This window comes from Geotrypetes seraphini, chromosome 3 (genome assembly GCF_902459505.1).
Source record: "Geotrypetes seraphini chromosome 3, aGeoSer1.1, whole genome shotgun sequence".
Classification (NCBI taxonomy): domain Eukaryota; kingdom Metazoa; phylum Chordata; class Amphibia; order Gymnophiona; family Dermophiidae; genus Geotrypetes; species Geotrypetes seraphini.
In genome coordinates, this window is record NC_047086.1 from 87850799 (window position 1) to 87873723 (window position 22925).

General features: G+C 41.7%; 1 protein-coding gene across 8 annotated transcripts in view; it reads left to right on the top strand.

Moving 5' to 3' along the window:
* ASAP2 (ArfGAP with SH3 domain, ankyrin repeat and PH domain 2) overlaps positions 1–22925 on the top strand; it is a 317096-nt gene that overhangs the window by 8771 nt on the left and 285400 nt on the right. Inside the window, exon 2 of one of the 8 annotated variants that reach the window (XM_033936959.1) lies at positions 7723–7867. The exons of the other annotated variants lie outside the window; for them this stretch is intronic. The gene's annotated coding sequence lies outside the window, so the exon portion shown is untranslated. The remainder of the gene's footprint in view (positions 1–7722; positions 7868–22925) is intronic. 8 annotated transcript variants of the gene reach the window in all.

A 22925-nucleotide genomic window follows, 5' to 3' on the forward strand; every position in this document is an offset into this window, starting at 1 on the left:
ACGCTTTTTTAAAAGCGCATGCGCCACTAACCTTTTATTATATAGGATATGAGACAAGAAGATAAAAATTTGGGAGTTACTTTTTTTTTGAGTTATTACTGTGAATGTCTGGTCGGATACACTGGGATAAAATATGTCTTTTTTGCACTGGAACAACTCTAATTTTTTGGATACTAAGAAATTAATTCATGATGTTTAGGGCAGCTTTAAGTTGGTTGGATGGTATTTGAGGCACGCTAGGCCTTTTTCGTTATATTGATGTTTTGCCTATAATGATATCTCCTTATCTCTTATTTTTCAGTTTTTTTCCTAAATTGTTTTGGGGTCTAAGGAAGAGTTTAAATTGTTTGATCCTATGTATGATTATTGTGAATTGGTTATAAGTAGCCTTTTCTTCTTTTGTTTTTCTTCTATTTTCTTCTTATACTTGTAGGTTACTCTGTATTTCTGTAATGAGTCGATACTTGTGAATATGTTTTGAAAATGTATAAATAAAATTTTTTTAAAAAAAAGATATCCTACATCCACACTCGCTCCACCATTAGTGATGAAGCCAAGCTCAAAGGCCAGTAACGTTAGCATGCTTACTCTACACTTAGCAAATAAGCCACGTTTGAAGGCCAGAGATGACTGAGCCCATAATCTGCCTCTAGAAATGGAGCTAAATTTGCAGGCTGGATTGGTCAACACATCAGGCTCTACATCCGGAGATGGAGCCATGCTGTAAGGCCAGGATTAGCAACACACTCACTCCACCTTCAGACACTCCTTAGTAATATCCAAATTAGATTATTGCAATTTCCTCTATAAGGGAGTTTCACTTAAGGAATTAAGATCGTTACAAATCATCCAAAATACCTCAATAAAAATCATCACCAAGTCCAGGAAGTTAGATCATTTTACTCCCCTTCTAAAGCATGCTCATTGGCTACTAATAAGCCATAGAATTACATTTAAAATATTCTTATTAACTTACAGTGTATTAATCTGTAAATTTCCCCTATTCTTAGAGAGAATGCTCATTCCTTGTGCTCAGTCAAGAACATTACAATCTGATGACAAAAACCTCCTGTCCGTCCCTTCCTTAATACCGGAGAAATACTATTTTTTTCAGTTGTAGCCCCACAAACTTGGAATTCACTGCCAAAATAATTGAAGGAAGAGAAGTCATTAGATAAATTCAAAGGCTTTCTAAAAATCTTTTTGTTTAAAGATACTTTTGACAGGTAAGATTTCTAAGAGGCTTTGATTATTCTCCTCCCTGTCCTTATGTTTTGTCCTTTAATGGTTTTCTTTCCTATCACAATTGTAGTTCTCCTACCACCCCTTTTGTATCTAATAAGTCATGTCTGTCCATGTCTACGTTCTTAATTGTTTTCCCCACATTTTATTGTACATCGCTTTGAATTTTTGAAATTGCAATTTTATCAAAATATTTATTAAACTTGAAGCTATGCCCGAGATCCAGAGACAATAGTGTGCTCGACAGTTCGATGTCAAAGTGGCCACTCTACTACTAAGGCCCACTCAGAGAAGGCCTGACTCTTGAGCGCTAAAGCACGTTCGCAGTGCCCCGAGATTGATCTATGCTCAAGATTCAAGATGGGGAAGAGTGCCATCCCCTGAGACACCACCATGCCAGAGGCACCTGGTGGTCCAAGCAAATCCTCGCCCAGACCTTCCTCTTATCTGGCGGGAGTATTGGAACTCCACGGAGGCTGCTGCTGGGTGAGAACCTGTGTGTTGTACTCGCCTAGAGCATCCACACCTGTGGCAAGAGCCATCAACGATCTCCAAGGAGATGAACCTGCTAAGGACTGACAAAACCATTGAGAACCATGAAAGGCACCAAGACTTCCCCCCCCCCCCCCGGGGCATTAGGTCTACTGCTTGGCAAAGACTGGGTGCAAAGATCTGCCTCACTGGCCATAAGATCATCTAGCCCTTGAAAGGTAGATTACTAAAAGTAACTTTGGAAGCAGAATGTCCTGCCCATGCCCTGATTCCAGTGTATTCTACAGGCAGAGAAAAAAAAAAGCAGAGAATTATCTCATGACCTGAACGCATCACAGAAAGCATTTGCCGCATAATCCAGAAAGCATTTGCCGCATAATCCACCCCCGAAAACAGCAACTGAGGTTAAGCGTGCTCCACCTCTGATGAAGCCTGACATAAGAGAATGGCAGGTGTGTGCAATCCAAGGAAGCCACTGCTATCACCTGCAGCCCCCACAGCCAAGGCCTCTAACTGTGTCTCAAGGACTAAATCCACTCTCAAGTTGTTTTGCATCCCTCAAAAACTGCTCTACTGTCACTAGGCAGAGAAGATCCTCTGGTAAGCTGTTACCAATGAGTCTGCTTAAGCGAGACAAACAGCTACCAAAAATCAGGAGCCAGCGGTTCCAACCTGTCATAGTTCTGGCAGCCTGTAAGTGGTCCTCTAGAGCCTTTCAATGCTCTGATAGCCTCATTGTAAAGACTGAATGTGAAGGAAAAAGAAAAGTGGATTGAGGCTTAAGCTTGCTCATGACAGAGTGCTGAGCAATAGAAGTCTATAAAGGCTCAATCTTCACTGTCCGCAGGGAGTCTGAGATGACCTCTCACAAAAATTGCCAAGCTAAAAAAGGTGGTACACCATCGGATCTTCCCTTAGTCCAGGGCTCAAACAGAGTTCTAGTTGCACCAGCATGAGAATCTGAATCTCCCAAAACTTAAGATTTCTCCTGAAGGAGTAAAAGGTTAATTCCGCACCTTTGTCATCTCAGACTTTTTCCAACTGGGTTTTGGTGCCTGCAGGTCAACCTTCGGAGGTGGCACTGTGCTCTGTGAGAGCAAACCCTCCTGCAGAAGCCCAGACAATGTAGCTAGACCCCGATCAACATAAAGTTTTAAACAAAAAATCAGGGACAAAGCCCTGAACAGAATACTTTAAAGACATCTGCAGGGATTCTTCTTGTCTGTTCATGGGCCCAGAGACGGCTGCACATCTGTGTTGTGCTGAAGATGCTACATCACTATTCAAGGGCTCTGTAAGGGAACTTATCCTCTAAAACAAGCCACCTGAGTCTCACTCACCTTAGAGGAATCAAAGGAGACTAAACCCAGTGCACCTGACCCCCACCCTCCCCCCAACATGCCATGCAGCATGTGGAACACAGATGCTCTTCAGCCGGTCATCCAGTGGCAATCTTGCATGAATTGGGCAAAACAGCCTGAGAAGTCCATCTATACTGATTTTAACCAAAAATCAAGGAGTTTTGAGGCAGATAGAGGCTTTTAAACTCAAATCAGGAAATCTAATATGGCCACCGTGGCAACATTTTTGCGCCAAAATACGGCCCAGGAAGATTAAATAAAAGTATGAAAAATTCATAAAGAAGTTTTTGGAGATAGGGAACCCAAATTCTAGCTCCAGAAACCTCCAAAAATGCAATTAAAGGATCCCCCCTCCTACTTCACAGACAGTAATGGACTGTACCTGCACTTTGCTGCTAGAACTGTGCCTGCCTCAGCTGAAATATGTAGCACTCAAATCTCCTCCAAGCACACAAGACATACACAGTGTCGGTTGTTCCAACTAGCCTCCAGCACACTGCACTCCCTCTGGATTTTCTTTTTGTATGTGTGTGTGTGACTCCCTCTGGATTTTCTTTTTGTATGTGTGTGTGTGTGTGTGAAAAGGGAACAAGGAGTGCAGGATAATTTAAATATGAGGGCCACCGGGGACAAGTAAGGAACTAGCACCGCCAGCTATACCCTGCAATAGGCACCCAGGAAACCTAATCCCTTCGCTCAACCAAAGCAGCAAAGCCAAAACAGGAGCCAGCTCTTGCAGGCCCTGCTGCACAGATGAAGAAATCAGGAACAGGAAAAAAAATCCATCCATCTACCTGCAGAGATAGAGAATATTGGCTTACCAGCAAGTATGCCATCCTGTATGTGACAGAGTTCAGCTTGATACTAATATCTCTGCTTGCTGGTAGATGGATACAACCCACTTGTCTCTGGATTCATCTGCTGCTGATGACAAGGAAAAGAGTGTTTATTAACAGATTGTAAAATTGAAAGTACACAAATACATGGAGCTGAATGGTGATATACCCCAGGATACCAAGAAAGCTCAGGAAGCTTATGGCAAGTCCCCCAAAGGATGTGTTTAATACATCCTTGAAGAGGCAGCTTTGGTAGTGGATTTCCTTGATTGGTAGGTCTTCAGCATTCCCACCAGCCCTTTTAACAAGTACTGTAGCTTTGGAAGGGGCAAGAGCCCAAAGGAGGGGGCCCCCCTATATCGTCCTTTCCCTTTTCCTCCAGCACCAACGGGCTCTCTTTCTCTTTCTCTTCCTCTACCCCCATCCACAACTCTTTCTCTTCCCCCCCCATGGAGTATTTGTCTCTATTTCCCACTCCCTTCTTATCTCTGCCCATTCTCTTAATCCCCTTGCCTAACTGGTCTGGAATTTGTCCTTCCTCCTCCCAACCCAAAATGCTGCTACCCCAGGACCCAACACGACTGCTCTACCACCCCTCCTTCCCAGCCAGCCTACCTTTTAAATCCAATCTTCAGCCCTGCAGGCCAGTGACAGCCATACAGAAATGCAGCATCCAGGCCTTCCCTCTGACCCAGTCTGCCTCTTCTGAAAAAAAGGAAGTTGTGTCAGAAGGGGCATTCTAGGTAAGAGGGAAAGGCCTGGAGGGCTGAAGGTTGGATTTTTAAAAAGGAAGACTGGCTGTGAGCTACAAGGACGATGGGAAGAGCAACTGCATTGGGTTCAGGTGCAGGGTATGAAAGGGAGAGCAGTCATATTGGGTTGGGTGGAAGGGGGGACGGTAGGATGAAGATGCCAGACCAATTGTGCGTGTAGATGGCAGAAAGTGGACTGCACATGATTATTAATCATGATTAAATTTTTAAATTGTGATTATTAACATGTTAATTACAGCATTGACTACAATTAACATGCAGCCCTAATTTTTAAGGTATAATGCATAATGCACTCCTTTGTAGCTCTTCCCGCCTTACAAAAATGGGGAATCTGTGAGACATACCGTATATATGCGAATATAAACCAAGGTAACCTCCCCCCCCCCTAAAAAAGAAAAGGAAGGAAAAAGATTGACTAGAATATAAACCAAGATTAGAAATTTGGGTATGCGAGTGTCATTTGTCAGGGATTATGCCATAATCACTAATTTTTCAGCTGTGGCTGTTTTGAGTCCAAAATAATTGAAGGAGAGCGGAAAAATATCTTCCTACTTGGGGCCATGACACCAACTAAACATTCTGGATTTCTATCCCCACCAGAACACCTGTCTTTAGCCACACTTGCAGAAAACAGAAAAAAACCCAGCGTCAAATACAAACCCACAAAGTAAAAGTACTGTTGTACACAAATGAAACCCTAATATGCCAGACTGCACACAGTACACCACAAGAGAAACAGAAAGAAATGCATTTTTTGATCACTAAATTGAAAATAAAAACATTTCCCCTACCTTTATCTGGCGATTTTTATTTTTCTGATCATCTTCTTCCTTCTATGCTCTTAACGTCTACTCTGGAAACTGAAGAAACATGGGGTGGACGGAGACGTACATAGATGGATTAGAAACTGGTTGGCGGGTAGGAAACAGAGGGTAGGGGTGAAGGGCCACTACTCGGACTGGAGGAGGGTCACGTGTGGTGTTCCACAGGTCTCGGTGCTTGGTCCGCTGCTATTTAATATATTCATAAATGATCTAGAAACAGGGACGAAGTGTGAGATAATAAAATTTGCGGACGACACCAAACTATTTAGTGGAGCTCGGACTAAAGAGGACTGCGAAGAATTGCAAAGGGGCTTGAACAAACTAGGGGAATGGGCAACGAGATGGCAGATGAAGTTCAACGTTAAGAAATATAAAGTATTGCATCTGGGAAGCAGAAACCTAAGGTACAACTATACAATGGGAGGGATGTTAGTGAATGAGAGTACTCAAGAAAGGGACTTGGGGGTAATGGTGGACATGACAATGAAGCCGATGGCACAGTGCGCAGTAGCCGCTAAGAGAGCAAATAGAATGCTAGGTATAATCAAGAAGGGTATTACAACCAGGACGAAAGAAGTTATCCTGCCGTTGTATCGGGCGATGGTGCGCCCGCATCTGGAATACTGCGTCCAATATTGGTCGCCGTACCTTAAGAAGGATATGGCGTTACTCGAGAGGGTTCAAAGGAGAGCGACACGTCTGATAAAAGGGGTGAAAAACCTTTCATACGCTGAGAGGTTGGAGAAACTGGGTCTCTTTTCCCTGGAGAAGAGGAGACTTAGAGGGGATATGATAGAGACTTATAAGATCATGAGGGGCATAGAGAGAGTAGAGAGGGACAGATTCTTTAAACTTTCAAAAAATAAAAGAACAAGAGGGCATTTGGAAAAGCTGAAAGGGGACAGATTCAAAATAAATGCTAGGAAGTTCTTCTTTACCCAGCATGTGGTGGACACCTGGAATGCGCTTCCAGAGGACGTAATAGGGCAGAGTACGGTATTGGGGTTTAAGAAAGGATTGGACAATTTCCTGCTGGAAAGGGGGGAATAGAAGGGTATAAATAGAGGATCACTGCTGACCACGACGCCCAACTACAAAACATTCAGGAAAGATCTGAAAACCATACTATTCAAGAAATTTGTCAAATGATCTAACCAAACTGTATCGACCCTTCCCAGATCCCGATGCATACTATAGCTATTAACCTTGTAATCTCCCTGGGAATGCCCAGGCTAATTTCTTGTTGTAAACCTCTTAGAACTGAAAGGTATTGGCTTGATAGAAGACACTAATGTAATGTAATCTCTTCCCTGGTTTCTTTTCTCTCCCACTTCCATCCATCCATGTGCACAATCTCTTCCCTGGCTTCTCTTCTTTCCCACTTCCATCCGTCGATGTGTACCATCTCTTCCCTGGTTTCCCTTCTCTCCCACTTCTCTCCATCCATGTGCATCATCGCCTCTCCCACTTCCCTCCGTCCATGTGCACCATCTCCTCTTCCACTTCCCTCCTTACCCCCAGTTCCACCAATGCTCTTCCCACCCGGTTACGAAGACCCCCTCACCACGAAAACTACAAGGAGGTCGCCAGCACAGCAACGATCCTCAAGGCATTAGCATGGCCTTCCTGAGCACTAGAACTCTAAGTTCTCCCCAACAAGTTCAGATTGGCTTACAGCTTAGCATGCACAACATAGGTTGCAGGTTAAAACATAAGTAGTATACAATCAGCACAATATGGTTACAGGTTAACATACATACTATACACCAATATTCCTTCTTCTATCTCTTATTCAATTATTCCTTACTCTCCTGCCAGATTCTTATGTCTATTACATGACTGTCATCTTCATGTCCCTCCCGTTTCCCATGCAAGGCAAGGCATCACTTGAAAAGCAATGATACTTACCTGTGGCAGGTGTTCTCCAAGGAAAGCAGGTGGGTGATGTCTTCCACGGAACCCAGTACAGACACTACCAAGTGCACTGTCACTTTAAATCTTTAGGCAATGCCCATACTGCTCACATGTCTTCAGCCCAACGTTGGCTTAATGGTGTTCAATGTCGACTTGCAGGACCATCAGTTTAGTAATAAAGCTACGATGCCAACTAGGGGAGGTGGACAGGCTGTGAGAATATATGCCTGCTATACTCAGAGCACAATTGCTACAGATAAGTATCTTTGCTTTCTCCAAGGACAATCGGGCATAATTTGACGACTGGAAATGGATAATGGATTTATAAACATGAGCCCAGCAAAACCCAAGATTGGCAGGAAAGTTGGTGTCCAAGTAAAGAAAAGAATTTGCAGAACAGGTTCCATGGATGATGTTACCCACATGTGAGAATATTATGCCTACTTGTCCTCAAAATATAGTATATTTTATTGTACTGCACCTTTGTTTGCAACTTTTCTTACCTCACTTCATTTGGAATCATATTTCAAAAAATTTAAGACTACCTTGACAACCCTTTTGTTTATGTCAGCTTTTAGAGAGTGTGCGGACTGCTAGGATGAGATGGCTTGCATCTACTTCTTTCTCTTCTTTGATGTATGTGCTTATGTTCTATGTATTTTTTTCTCTGCCAATTGATTTTTCCTGCTTTTTTTTCCCCTATTAATTTGATTGCATTCCTGTCTAACTTATATGAGTTTGTAAAACACTGTGGCCTAGATTCACTAAACTTACTGAAACTGTAACGATGGTCGCAACTGGTTTTGTGATCATTCGTGTTCCCCACCCGATTCGCTAAACTACTGTCCGATGAATCTCCGATCCGATCCACCCATGCAAATTAATAAAATCCCATGCAAAATAGCCAAGCGATTGATTCACTAACAATTGCTTGGCTATTTTGAATCGGGTTTTACTATCCTAAAACCTGACTGTTGCAGACCTGTTGGTAACTGTGTTACCGATAGGTCTGACGTTTTTTTGATAGGTCTGCCTGTTTTTTTTTTTTTCATTTTTTTTCCATGCCACAGATATTTTGCATGTGTTACACATGCAAAATATCTGCCCCATAAAAACCAAAAAAGAATAAAAGACAGGCCGAGACTTGTAAAAAAAAACGCCTGCCCCCCCGCAACCCACAAATGGCAGGAGGGATGCCCGGTCCCTCCTGCCTTTGGCGCCATTCTCCCCCTCCCACCTGTGGCCAGCCAAACATCCCTTGGCCCGCCCGCCAAATACCCGACCCACGCTTAAAAATATGGTAGGAAGAATGCCCACTCCCTTCTGCCATCAGCTCCTCTCCTCCCCCCCCAAAAAAAAATGGCAGGAGGGATGCCCACTCCCTCCTGCCAGCGGACTCCCCCCCACTCTCCGTATCTTTAAAAGTTGGAAACAGGAGGTGTGCTCAGTCCCTCCTGCTTGGCAGTGCAGGCCTTAGGCCCCGCCCCAGTGCATTATGTGATGCATGGGGAGGGGCCTAAGGCCCTGATTGGCACAGGCACCTAAAGCTTCTCCCTTGGGAGGAGTCTAAAGAAGTCCCTGATTGGCCATTGTTTGGCCAATCATGGACTTCCTTAGACTCCTTCTTAAAGAAGTCCCTGATTGGCACCGGGGCGAGGCCTAAGGCCCGCATTGCAGCGCATGAGACCGGAGGAGCAGGAGGGACTGAGTACTCTTCCTGCTTCCAACTTTTAAAGGTACGGGGAATGGGAGGGGGCCTCCGCTGGCATTAGGGAGTGGACATCCCTCCTGCTGTTTGTTTGCGGGGAGGGTGGAGAGGAGAGGGGCTGATGGTAGGAGGGAGTGGGCTGTTTAAAAATCGGTCAACAGCGATTGAATCACTATCGTTAGTGAATCTGGGCCTTAGCTATTGCTAAACTAAACCTATTTCTTTTGAATAGCTCCTCCTTTTGGAAGTGAGATGGTTTATAGTTCATTACATTTTCTATACTGTCTTTACTGAAAATATATAACAAACAAACAAAAAAGATTCCATATTCAAAAGGACTGTCAACCTAAATCTGCAAAATATTAACAAGTGAAGAAATATTTTTGGGCTCTAGACTAGATAGCAGCATTCCTGAAGAACATAAAACCTTATCTTACAAAAGCAAAACCTTTTAAAATCCTCTTACAGTAACTTAATTTTGACAAAGCATGAAAACTGTTTTAAAACAAAATACAGAAATGCAACTATAGTTACCTTTCTTAGCTAAAGTCTAATCTAGTAACTACAAGTGTAGCTTATTTTATTTTTGTCCAACTTGGTCAGTTGTATCAAACACCAGGCTTCCCCAGTTGCATCCTACTGTCCCATATGATAAGCTTATCAACAAGCCCATAAGCTCCCAAATACCCATTTATAAGCTCACACGCCAAACATCCCAGAGGGTCAAGTTTGGCTTTAACCCCTAAGCAGTAACAGTTAATGCTTTAGGCTTGTGATAGTGTCACAATTAGCCAACATTTTTTGAGACTTACCAGTACTTTCTGTCCAAAGCAGATGTCCCCTGTGCTTGGGATGACACAATAGGAATGGAGGATACAGTGGAGATGCAGAACTGATGAGTTGGATCTTTTAAATTTGTTTTTATATTCTATAGTGTTTATTTTCTATCTTGTACTTCATTTGTAATCTGCTCTGCACTTTGTTTCAGCAAAAAAAGTAGAATAGAATTTTTAAATTAAATACTTTAATTCGATCTTGAAAACGTTTATTAAATCTAGGAGCCAGCAGCCAAGACCTAGTTGCTTCTCCTTCCCCATCCTGCTAATATTAGCCACATTGAATTTTTTTTTTTTTTTTTTTTTGAGGGGAGGGTAAGGAAACATCTCCCATATCAGTAGCTCTTTTTAAAATGTTTTCACAAAGGCTCTTTTCCTATTCTGTCTGCAAGCAAAGGAACATTAGTGCATAATTTCTTTTAAGTACCTCTACAAATTACGGGCAGAAGCAACCAGTCTTCCTTTTCCAAAGCATCATGTCAATTGTTTTCCTCCACCACCACCTTGACAGGTAAAGCAAAAATGCAACTACTTCTTTGTTTCGCTAAACACCATAACCTGGGTCTCTCTCTCTCTAACCCTCCAGTTCAGCCTTCACCCAATTTCTCTTTGGCCTCACTATCATCCGCTTAACAGTCCCTCCCAGGCAACTAATATTCTTGGGAATCTATCAGCTATTGCCCTTGCCTTGATAGTTGCAGAGCTACATCTCTCAGTTCTGCCCCATGATTCATTTATCTATAAATATGAGCTGTGCCATGCAAGAAGTTTGTAAAGTATAGCAGGTTGAAGTCCCACAAAACTTAAAACTGTTATACTGGTTTTATATAACAGCTAAAGTGGTTTGTTATACTGGTTTGATATAACGGCTACACAAAACTCAAAAGTCCTAGATTTCAAACATATGGACTGAAGAAAGAGCTGTTATGATGGGAGGATATAAGGGAAGTGGAAAAACGGTGGTCTAAGCTGAAAGGGAGCAATAAAAATGGTTACTGACCTTTATGTGAGGAAAACAAATAAAAATAAGAGAAAAAGGAAACCAAAATAGTTCTCTAAACTTGTTGTGGAGAAAATAAAGGCAAAAGAAATATAAAAATACCCAAAAAGGGGAGTACAGAAAGGACTACTGGGTGAAATTGAAAGAATCAAAATAGTACAAAGCAGAAGAACAGATCAACCATAATCAAAAAGATCCACAAACAAGGTTAATCAACTGAAAACAATTGACCATTGATTCCAACGGAAATATTAATTAAATGAAGGAAAAAGATCTCAGAGTTGCCACTCCCAGGATAATAGTGTTATTGTCCAAAAGGGAATTGTGGCATGTGGTTTCTTTCATTGATCAAAAAACCTTCATTTTTGTTGTTTAAGACTTAATACTTATTAAAATATTATTATTTTTTTATTTTTTTGTTAAATACTACCACTCTAAACTAGTTTTAATATTTTCTCAGAGGAGTATTAATTTTACATTCAATTTTTCAATACTGTGCAAAAAAGCCTAAAGTGCAAGCAATATTTAAAGTGGCTAGTGCAAATCTAGCTAAAAGTGGCTAGTGCATATCTAGCTGTAATTCTAATAGGTTGTGCAAAGTTGCAAAAACACAAATTCAAAAATAGAACATCATGAATAGGCCTAAGATTGGCACTTATCTCTTCAACATGATGTAACTGATATCGGCAAGATCGGCAAGCCGTTGAGTCCCGTAAATCCCAACCAACGGGAACCCGTTTCGCCGCACTCATGCGGCTTCCTCAGGGTAGTTAAAGGTAAACGGGCTAGAAATAAAGACAAAATGACTAATTACACGATGTCTATAATATGAAAAAATTGTTATAAGATTAAACCGGCAATTTTTAGCACAGCTTACTTACTTATGTCAAATAGCAATCCGGGCTGTTGTTACACACACCCGCTTGAAAAAATGGCGCTTAAAAGCACAGAACGCCAACGCATGCGTATTGGGACCACCAATCAGGTGTCTCAAAAAAATACACGGAAGTGTCAAACATTACAGGGTTGAGCAACAAAATCAAATGAAAACTGACCAATCTAGGGCCGTATTTAAACCATACGGATGCATACTGTTTAAAGCATGGATCCACCGTAATTCTCGTCTCTGCAATCTTTTAACTCTGTCCCCTCCACGCTGGATTTTGGGTTCGTGATCGATTGCTAATACTCTGAGGTCAGAAAAGATATGTTTGTGATTTGCACAATGTTCTACAATGACCTCAGAACACCTATTGCGTTTAAGATTTGACTTATGTTCACAAATTCTAGTCTTAAGATCACGTTGTCAGCCTAGAGGCCTCTGGGAGATTATATCAATCTGACCCTGGCATGGGAAGGCAGATAGACCCTTAGTGCAGGGAAACTGTTTTAAGTAGCCCTGATTGATATATTTTAAGTTTCAAGTAGCCCTGATTGAATCATGGCTAGCTAAAAGGTGTTAATGTCTGATTAAGAGGGTGCTTAGGAAAATGGTGCACAGATCAAGCCAGAGACTTAATCCCATCACCATGCTTACAGGTATCTCACCCTCCTTAGCAATTAAATTAACCATTGTTTCAAACAGTTTACAAATTCTAAACAGAAAGATACTGGGGCATACAGGTTTCTATATTGAGTCAAGGTATAAAAGCCTGCTCTCTGCAACACACAGATCTCTCTCTCTCTTTTTCTATGGAGCTATCAGGAGAGGGGTCTTCACTCTCTCTCTCTCTTTCTGTCTAACTGTCTCTTGGCTCTTTGCTTGGCACTCTGGTTCTGTCTTGGCTCTCCCTCTCTCTGTCTATCCTTCCCTTTATCTATGGAACACGAAGCTTCCTAGAACTACAAGCTTCTATGTCCCTCTTTACCTCTGACTTCTGTAAGGCAGTGAGACTGCTTGCTCTCTGCTTAAGTGTAATGCTCTCTGCTTAATTGTAATGCTTATAAATATTACTTTTCTGTAAGACTATTTCTATAATATATTCTTTATGCAAACACCCCTGGCTGTGCTTCTTATTTGATTCTATCCCTAATGAAACTTCTGTGAAGGAACTGAACCTGGGACCTGGCGTTTGTCAGTACGCCTTTCACTTAACCCCTACCACCTAATATTGTGGGGGCCACTTTCAAACTGACACACGTGTTGTCATTCCAACGTATAGCATCTTGCAGGGACAGATAATGACGTAAATAATAAAGGAGGATCTACAGTTCGTAAAGTGTCTCAGAATGTATTGTTTATTGCTGTTAGGATTGGTAAAAATCTTCGTTTGAATAGTGATCTCACATATGCTACATGAAAGGCATTTAAAATGACCTTTAATCTGCTGACATGTCAACATTGGTTTCATTATAGAAGGACAAAGAATCTCTTTTAGGTTGGAATTTCTAGAAAAAGCAATCCTAAGATCCTTTTGCTCAAAAATGGTATGTAATGTCATGATCTTCCAATTATTTTTCATAATCTGCATTATTTGTTTGGTATTAAAGGAATACCTCATTACAAAAGTCTCGACGTCAGCTTCAAAAGAATTGTTTCTATTGATGTCCAAAAGGTGATCTCTATTAATATACTTCGCTCGTCATCTTGCTTTGTCTACTACATGATGAGGATAACCTCTTAAGGTCAATCTATCTTGTAATATCTTTGATTGTTTTTTGTATTCCTTGATATTGGTACAGTTTTTTTGGATTCTCAACATTTGTGAGAAGGGTAAGCTTTCTTTTAGCCTCGGCGGGTGACAGCTGTCAAACTGAAGAAAAGTGTTCTTATCAGTATTTTTGGTGAAAACTTTAGTCACGAAGCCACTAGTTTCCTGACAAATATCTACATCTAAAAAATGTATATTGGTGTTTGAAAATTCCATAGAAAATTTGATGTTAATATCACATGAATTAAACCAGGTGAAAAAAGAACTAAGCTCACTATGAGATCCTTTCCAAAGGAGGAATACATCGTCGATGTATCTGTGCCATGAATAAATCAAAGATTCAAAAGGGAAGTTCTTAATCCACACTCTTTCGAAATTGATCATGTATAGATTTGCAATGGACGGCGCAAAGGTAGCACCCATTGCTACCCCTGTAAGTTGTAAATACAGTTCATTTTCAAAAATGAAGAAATTTTCTTTTAAAGCTAGCCTAGTTAATTGAATAAGAAAATCAGGAGGAATAAGAAAAGGTCTAGCTGATGACAAAAGGGCTTCCTTCACAATTTGAATTGCTGAGTCTTAAACAACAAAAATGAAGGTTTTTTGATCAATGAAAGAAACCACATGCCACAATTCCCTTTTGGACAATAACACTATTATCCTGGGAGTGGCAACTCTGAGATCTTTTTCCTTCATTTAATTAATATTTCCGTTGGAATCAATGGTCGATTGTTTTCAGTTGATTAACCTTGTTTGTGGATCTTTTTGAAATTGAAAGAAGCCAAGAGAGAGATATTTCTGGCGCAAGCAGAAGAGCAAATGGCTAGGAATGTAAAATAGGGAGACAAAAATGATTTCAGATATATTAGTGAAAGGAAGAAGAAGAAAAATGGAATTGTGAGACTAAGGGCTCCTTTTACGAAGGTGCGCTAGCGTTTTTAGCGCACACACTGGATTAGCGCGCGCTAGCCGAAAAACTACTGCCTGCTCAAGAGGAGGCGGTAGCGGATAGCATGCGTGGCATTTTAGCGCACGCTATTCCACGCATTAAGGCCCTAATGCGCCTTCGTAAAAGATGATATGTGGAGAGTGATGAGGAAAAAGCAAACATGTTAAACAAATACTTCTGCTTTGTTTTCACGGAAGAAGATCCTGGAGAAGGAACGAAATTGTCTGGCAAACTTACACACGAGAATGGAGTAGATACTGTGCCATTCACGGAAGAAAGTGTTTATGAACTTGAAAAATTGAAGGTGGACAAAGCGATAGGACTGGCAGGATCCATTCCAGGATATTGAGGGAGCTCAGAGAGGTTCTGGCAGGTCCTATTAAAGATTTGTTCAACAAATCTTTGGAGACGGGAATGGTTCCTGGAGATTGGAGAAGAGCGGATGTGATCCTTATTAATAATAATAATAATTTTATTTCTTATATACCGCTGTACCGTGAGGTTCTAAGCGGTTTACAGTAGAAACAGAAGAAATGCAATAAGTAAGATTAATTAAGATGAAAAGAAAGTACTTAGAGTTCCCTGACTGTCCCAAAGGCTCACATTCTTGCTAAAGTACTTGAGAAAAATACAAAAGTGGTCACAGAAATGAAGCGGGAAACTACAGATCGGTAAGCCTCAGTTCGTTATTGGAAAAATAATGGAAGCGTTGCTGAAAGAAAGGATAGTGAAATTCCTAGAATCAAATGGGTTACAGTATCCCAGGCAACATGGTTTTACTAAAGGTAAATCGTGCAAGATGAATCTGATTGAATTTTTTGATTGGGTGACTGGAGAATTGGATCAAGGGCATATGCTAGATGCAATTTACTTAGATTTCAGCAAAGCCTTTGACACGGTTCCTCATAGAAGGCTTTTGAACAAACTTGATGAGCTGAAGTTAGGACACAAAGTAGTGAACTGGATTAGAAACTGGTTGATGAACAGACGCCAGAGGTGATGATTAATGGAATTTGCTCGGAGGAGGGAAGGGTGAGTATTGGAATACCTCAAGGATCAGTGCTGGGACCGATCTTGTTCAATATGTCTGTGAGCGACATTGCCGAAGGGTTAAAAGGAAATGTTTGCCTTTTGCGGATGATACCATGCAAAGAAGTGCAGAGTAATGCATTTGGGGATTAGAAATCTGAAGGAGCTGTATGTGCTGGGAGAGGCTGATATGCACGGATGGGGAGAGGGACCCTGGGGTGATAGTGTCTGAAGATCTAAAGGCAAAGAAACAGTGTGACAAGGCGGTGGATGTTGCCAGAAGGATGCTAGGCGTGACCAGTAGAAAAAAGGTGTTGATGTCCCTGTACAGGTCAATGGTGAGGCCCCACTTGGAGTATTGTGTTCAGTTGTGGAGACCGTATCTGGCGAAGGACATAAAAAGACTTGAAGTGGTCCAGAGGAAGGCGACGAAAATGGTAGGAGGTTTGCACCAGAAGATGTATGAGGAGAGACTGGAAGCCCTGAATATGTATACTCTAGAGCAGTGGTTCTCAACCTTCCTAATGCCGCGACCCTTTAATATAGTTCCTCATGTTATTATGACCCCCAACCATAAAATTATTTTTGTTGCTACTTCATAACTGTAATTTTGCTACTGTTATGAATCGTAGTGTAAATATCTGATATGCAGGATGTATTTTCATTGTTACAAATTGAACATAAGTAAAGCATAGTGATTAATCACAAAAACAATATGTAATTATATATTGTGAAATATTTATTTCTAATTACAAATAAATATATGTGGGCATATCTGCATGTGGGTGGACCCGTCTGGAGACGGATAGAGGAGCGGTGTCTTGGTTCCTTAGACCAGTGTTCTTCAACCTTTTGACACCTATGGACCGGTGGAAATAAAATAATTATTTTGTGGACCGGCAGTTGAAGAACACTGGGCTCAGTCGTGCCCAACTCCATTCAATCTCTGCCCCAGACCCCGCCCTAATTGTAACACCATTTTTTCCATTAATTTTTCATATATACACACAATATAATTGTATTAACAACACATAATGGTTAGTCACAAAATTAAAATACACAAAGCACACTGTATGCTTTTTAACATTCATTCCTACCAGAAAATAGATAACCCCATGCAAATAAATGAGGACCAAAAACTAAAAGTACTAATATTTACAAACAAACCCTAAGATGCAAGACTCTGCAAGCAGTACAACTCCAGAGGAAAAGAAACAAATGCATTTCTTCCTGAACAGACAAATCAAGCACTAAATAAAAAAAATAAAAGCATTTCCCTTACCGTTGTTGTCTCTCTCCCTCTATGTGCCTTGCCTTCTGGCCTGCCCCCACCCCCACCCCGGTGTTATCTTTGGGCCGGTCCACTGTGCGATCAACGCAGCATCTTCGGGCAGGCTTCCTGAGTGCTGCATTGCACAAAGCTGTGGGCAGTGGCTCCTTGCGCGTGTCCCATGCCTCATCTCGAAGCCTTCCTTCTGATGTAGCGACGTCAGAGAGAAGGCTTCCGGTTCAGGCGCAGGCCTCGCATAGGAGCCTTTTCCCACGGCTTTGTGCACTGCAGCACTCAGGGAGCCGGCCCGAAGATGCCGCGTTAATCGCACCGTGTACCGGCAGCTGAAGAATGCTGTTTTGGGCCCGATGGACTTGTTGGCCCTGCAGTCCATAGACCGGCGGTTGAAGAACATTGCCTAAGACCATTAGAAATATCTATTTTCTGATGGTCTTAGGCGACTCCTGTGAACCAAAGGGGTCGTGACCCACAGGTTGAGCTGCTGCTCTAGAGGAAAGGAGGGACAAAGGAGATATGATTCAGACATTCAAATACTTGAAAGATATTAATTTAGAACAAAATGGTAAAACCAGAGGACATAATTTGAGGTGGAGGGGTGGTAGATTCAAAAGTAATGTAGGAAATTCTTCTTTACGGAGAGGGTGGTTGATATGTGGAATGCGCTCCTGAGGGAGGTGGTAGAGAAGAAAACGATGACAGAGTTCAAACAAGCGTGGGATGAACACAGAGGATCTCTAATCAGAAAATAATGGGTATACATAAGGAACTAAGGCCAGTACTGGGCGGGCTTGCATGGCCTGTGTCTCCTTATATGGCCATTCCGTTGAAGACAGGCTGGGGAGGGCTTCGATGGCTGGGATGGTTAAGATGGGCTGTAGTGAGCTTTGATGGAGACTTCAGTAGATGGAACCTAAGCACACTACTGGGCAGGGCTCTGGGTTTCTGGCCCAGAAATATTTAAGAAAAAGGACCATTTAAACTAAATAATTAATTTATGGAGCATATATGATTGGGTAGACTGGATGGACCACTCGGATCTTTATCTGCCGTCGTTTACTATGTTTCTGAACTTCCTGCATTGCATGGCTTAAGTTTATAAAAACAAAAAAAAGCCAAATCATGGTGCAGAGCTCGAAGAAGTAGTTCACGAGGCAGCACTTCATATGAAGATAAACAAAATTTAGGGGTATGAAATCCCGAGCACCAGAGTACAATTTGTAGATGCCATGAGAACCTGGCACCCAGAATTTGTCAGGCCCTTCTTTAGTTCATGAGTAATCACATTCTTCTCTTGTAATCTGGTACAGAATTGTGACCAAATACTCTCAAACATGATTAAAGTTAAGAATTGCCATTTTTACACAATCTGAGTTTATTTTATTGTAATCAAGAATCATGACTCAGTAAACCTTTTGTGTGGGCAAATAATTGGGAGGGGGGGGGGGGCAGGACCAGCTCAGCATTCACCTCTTAAGATTATTGTAAGGCAAGCACAAAAAGACCATTTATGTCTCAGAGCATCTCTTCATTAAACTAAATGTATTATACTGGTAGTTTTAAGCGAGCAGATCCAATTACTCAGGGCATAAGTTGAGCAGCAGTATAATGGTTTATGAATAAGAAACACTTCTTCAACAGGGATTTGTCTGTCTAGCATTTTTTGACATACAGGTAATCGATAATGAGGAATTGCTTGAAATAAATAGTCTAAACTGTGTTCACAATCCTTTCAAACTGGTTTCTCATATCAGTACAGTTTAAGGAATAAACATTAACTCTACAGTTTGTAAATCAGGGCTAAGTGCCAAAGTATTCAAACAAATATAGAAGTCCTTTTGCTTGCCCTTCAATTTCATGTTGGGAGAATCCAAATATCCTATCTAATAAAAACAAGGTATACCTTAAGGCAGCGGTCTCAAACACGCGGCCCGTGGGCCGCATGTGGCTCTCCAGGTTTTATTTGCAGCCCGCGGTCTGAAGGCATCATTCTCTTCCTTTTGGAGCAGCAGCCGGCTCGTTCGTTCAAAGCCGCGAGTTGGCGGCTCCTTGCGCTATCCACTCCTGCATCGGAAGCCTCTCTGATGTCACAACATCAGAGAGGCTTCAGACGCAGGCATGGATCTCGCAAGGAGCCGCCACCCGCAGCTTTGAACGAACGAGCCGGCCAGCCACGCTGCTGCTCCAGTGGCGTACCAAGGGGGGGCGGTCCACTGTTCTCCCTAGAGTGCGGCTCGTCTAGAGTAGCGGTGTCGAACCTGCTTCCCTTCCCTTCTCACTGCTGCCATCGGGGATCAGGCCGGCACCGTGTTCTTTGATCTCCCTGCTTCTCTTCCCTGCAGGGCCGACCAACTCTGGTGGCCCGACGTCAATTCTGACGTCGAGAGGACGTTCTGGCTAGCCAATTGCTGCCTGGCTGCCCGGAGAAAGACAGACAGAGAAAGAAAGAAAAAGTTGGGGGAGGGAATGAGGTCTGGAGGAGAGGAAGCGTACAGGAGGCTGAAAGAAGGGAAGAAGTATTGGATGCACAGTCAGAAGAATAAAGTGCAACCAGAGACTGATGAAATTACCAAACAAAGGAAGGAAAATGATTTTATTTTCAATTTAGTGATTGAAATGTGCCAGTTTTGAGAAAGAAAAGATATTGAACTTTAAATGTGGGTGCTGCAGAAAAAAATAGAGTACTTGGAGGGCCGCAGAAAAAATAGTTAATGTCTTATTAAAGAAATGACAATTTTGCATGAGGTAAAACTCTTTATAATTTATATATCTTTCCTTTTAACTGTTAAAGGAAAGTTTTATAAACTATAAAGAGTTTTACCTCATGCAAAATTGTCATTTCTTTAATAAGACATTAACTATTTTTTCTGCGGCCCTCCAAGTACCTACAAATCCAAAATGTGGCCCCGCAAAGGGTTTGAGTTTGAGACCACTGCCTTAAGGCGATGTGAATGCAACCTCTGCAGCTACAGAGGGTGCTCTGGATTTCACACGCCCAGAGGGAAGGAGTAAATCCATTCTTCCTACCCACTCTTCTACATACCAATACATAGGGGCATCCAACTCGAGGCCCACCTGACCTCAGAATGTAAAACCATTTTAAATTTTAGCAAAAAAAACCACACAAAACTTATATAATTAGCTCACAAACATGATTTTGAAACACTGCAGAACTATTTGGTAGATATGAAGTCAGTTTCAGAAGAAATTTATAGATTTTGATTAAAACAAATTATACTGTAAATCCAAGTTACTTTAGACACCAAAAATATTTTTGATAGTAACAAGACTTAAATTTTATCCCTGGGGGTAGGGGGGAAGCCTGCATGGATAGAAGTAAAGATACTGTCTGTGCTTGGTAATACAGAGCCAGATTTATTGGGGTAAAAAAATAAAATCCAGGTGAACTTAAACTGCTCAGAGACTAACGTTCATTCATAATCCAAAGTATTCAGGACACATTCACCTTTGTGGGTGTATGGCTGAGGGAAACAGAGAAACATGATGGCTGATTAAAGGCCAACTGGCCCATCCAGTCAGAAGAATGATTAATTAAGGTAGAAATCTGACATTACTTCAGGAAGAAAATTTAGATGGATACAGAGCCAACCCTGTGTTCTAAAGCAGCCACCACCAAAAATACAATGTTCCATATAAAGTACTTGAAATAAAAAACATCCAACAACTCAAAGGAAGCTTTCATCAACTAGGTTAAAACAACGCCGAGATCTCAAGAAACAGCAGGTGGCTTGCTGTGAAGCTTCAATAGAAGCAAGTCTCGCATAAACAACTAAAGGCTGTAAAAGAGATGAATTACCCTTCTACATAGTGATCAGGAATATCAACTAGTCAGAAATGAACCCTAATGGAGTTAGTTTTCAAACCTGACTTGGAGAAATGTAAAAGGTATCCAGTTTTTGTGTGGAGACAGGAAAAAGAACAGAAGGGCTTTCAATCGCTATACTATACTCAATTATAGTATAGTGCTCAGCTATACTCACAGACAGCAAGCTTCCATTAGAGTGACTTCCCAGTAGAGAATTTAAGATATGCTGTGCAGCAAATTCAGAGTAGCTAAGGTTACCATACCAACATTCAAGCACCAAGAGAAAGACTCTGCCTGCTTGTTTTGTATGGCTATAGAGACAATACATCAAACTGACTACAATTTCTACTGGCATTAGGCTTTAAATTTATGGAACACAATCACTTACCTGTAACAGGTGTTATCCAAGGACAGCAGGCAGATATTCTCATATGTGGGTGATGTCATCCATGGAACCCAGTACAAATAGTACACAAAAAGTGTACTTTCACTTTGAATTTTTGCAACTCTCAAGACTGTCCATACCGCACATGCGCCGGTATCTTCCTACCTGACATCGGCCAACTAGAAGTGAGACTGTCTGCCTGCTCTTCTTGGAAAACACCTGTTACATGTAAGTAACTGTGCTTTATATTAGAATAAGCAGGCAGTATATTCTAACATGTGGGACTCCCTAGCTGGAAACAAAAGGGTTGGAGGGCAGTTGGCTTTTAAGTTAAGAATAAATTTTGTAGAATTGCTATCTCATCTGGAATAGTTCTCCAACAGTAGTGTGATGTGAAGATATGAACTGAGGACCAAGTGGCTGCTTTACAAATATCTTCAATGGGAGTTTAACGTATGAGCTACTTAAGTCACCATAGCCCTAACTTTATGTGCTATGAAATGACCTTCTAGTGTCAGCCCAGCCCGAGCATAGCAAAAATAATACAGTCCGTAAACCATGTAGAGATAATTCTCTTGGTGACAGGGAGTCCATGTCTGTTTGGATCAAATGAGAGGAACAGTTGAGTGGAAGTCCTGTGAGGTTTGATGCCATCCCAATAATAGGCAAGAGCTCATTTACAGTCTAGTGTGTGGAGTGCAGCTTCACAAGGGTGAGAAAGTGGTCCTGGAAAGAAGACAGGAAGAACTATAGACTTGGCTCAAGTGAAAATCCAAGATGACCTTAGGAAGAAATTTCAGATGTCTGTGGAGAACTACCTTATCGTGGTAAAATGTTGTTTGTGGTGGATCTGAGACAAATGCTTGTAGTTCACTGACTCGGTGTGCTAAAGTCATACAGATTAAACACCACTTTCCAAACAAGATGTCTGAGATGAGGATACCATTGACTCAAAGGGAGGCTTCATTAGAGCTGATACCGTGTTTCCCCGAAAATAAGACACTGTCATATTAATTTTGGGTCCAAAAAACACACTAGGGCTTATTTTCAGGGGATGTCTTATATTTTGTTTACAGCAATCATCTCTCACCCATCCTTTTCTGCAGCATCTTTCTATCCCTCCCTTCCCCCCCATGTAGCAGAACCCTGAAAGCAATTCCATTGCATTGTTAGAGCTAATCTAAGCATTGTTCTTGTATGCCATATCTTCTCTATAACATAGAGCTTCAAATGGTTAACAAATTACAGATCATCCATAAACAAACTGAATTTCAGATGTCATAACATTTCTGAAATTAAAAAGTCTTGAAATCTTTGTAGAGCAGATAATATGAAGCCATTCCCCTGTGCAGCACAACCCCGCCAACCCATTCCCCTGCGCAGCATCTTTCCATCTCTCCCTCCCATCCCCCTGTGCAGCAGAACCCCTACGACCCTGCCAACCCATCCCCCTGCAAAGCATATTTCCATCTCTCTCCCATCCCCCCATGAAGCAGAACCCCGCCAACCCTCCCACCACAAGGGCGACATACATCCGTTCCAAACAGCAGCTGCGGCAGCACTAAACAGGCTGCTTTGCGGTCTTCCCCGGAGCATTTCCTGTGTCATGTCACTGATGACATCATCTCAAACATCTCAATTTGCACAATGAAGTGAAGGTACAAGCAGGTTATGCTGTGGATGAAGAAGCGAAAAACGTATGTGGTAGCAAAATCCCCCGAGGCAGGTCCTTTGACTGAAAAGCTGAGAGGGTCCATTCGATGGCTGTCTTTTTGCATCAATGTTGGGAGTTTTCAATTGTTAACAGCACT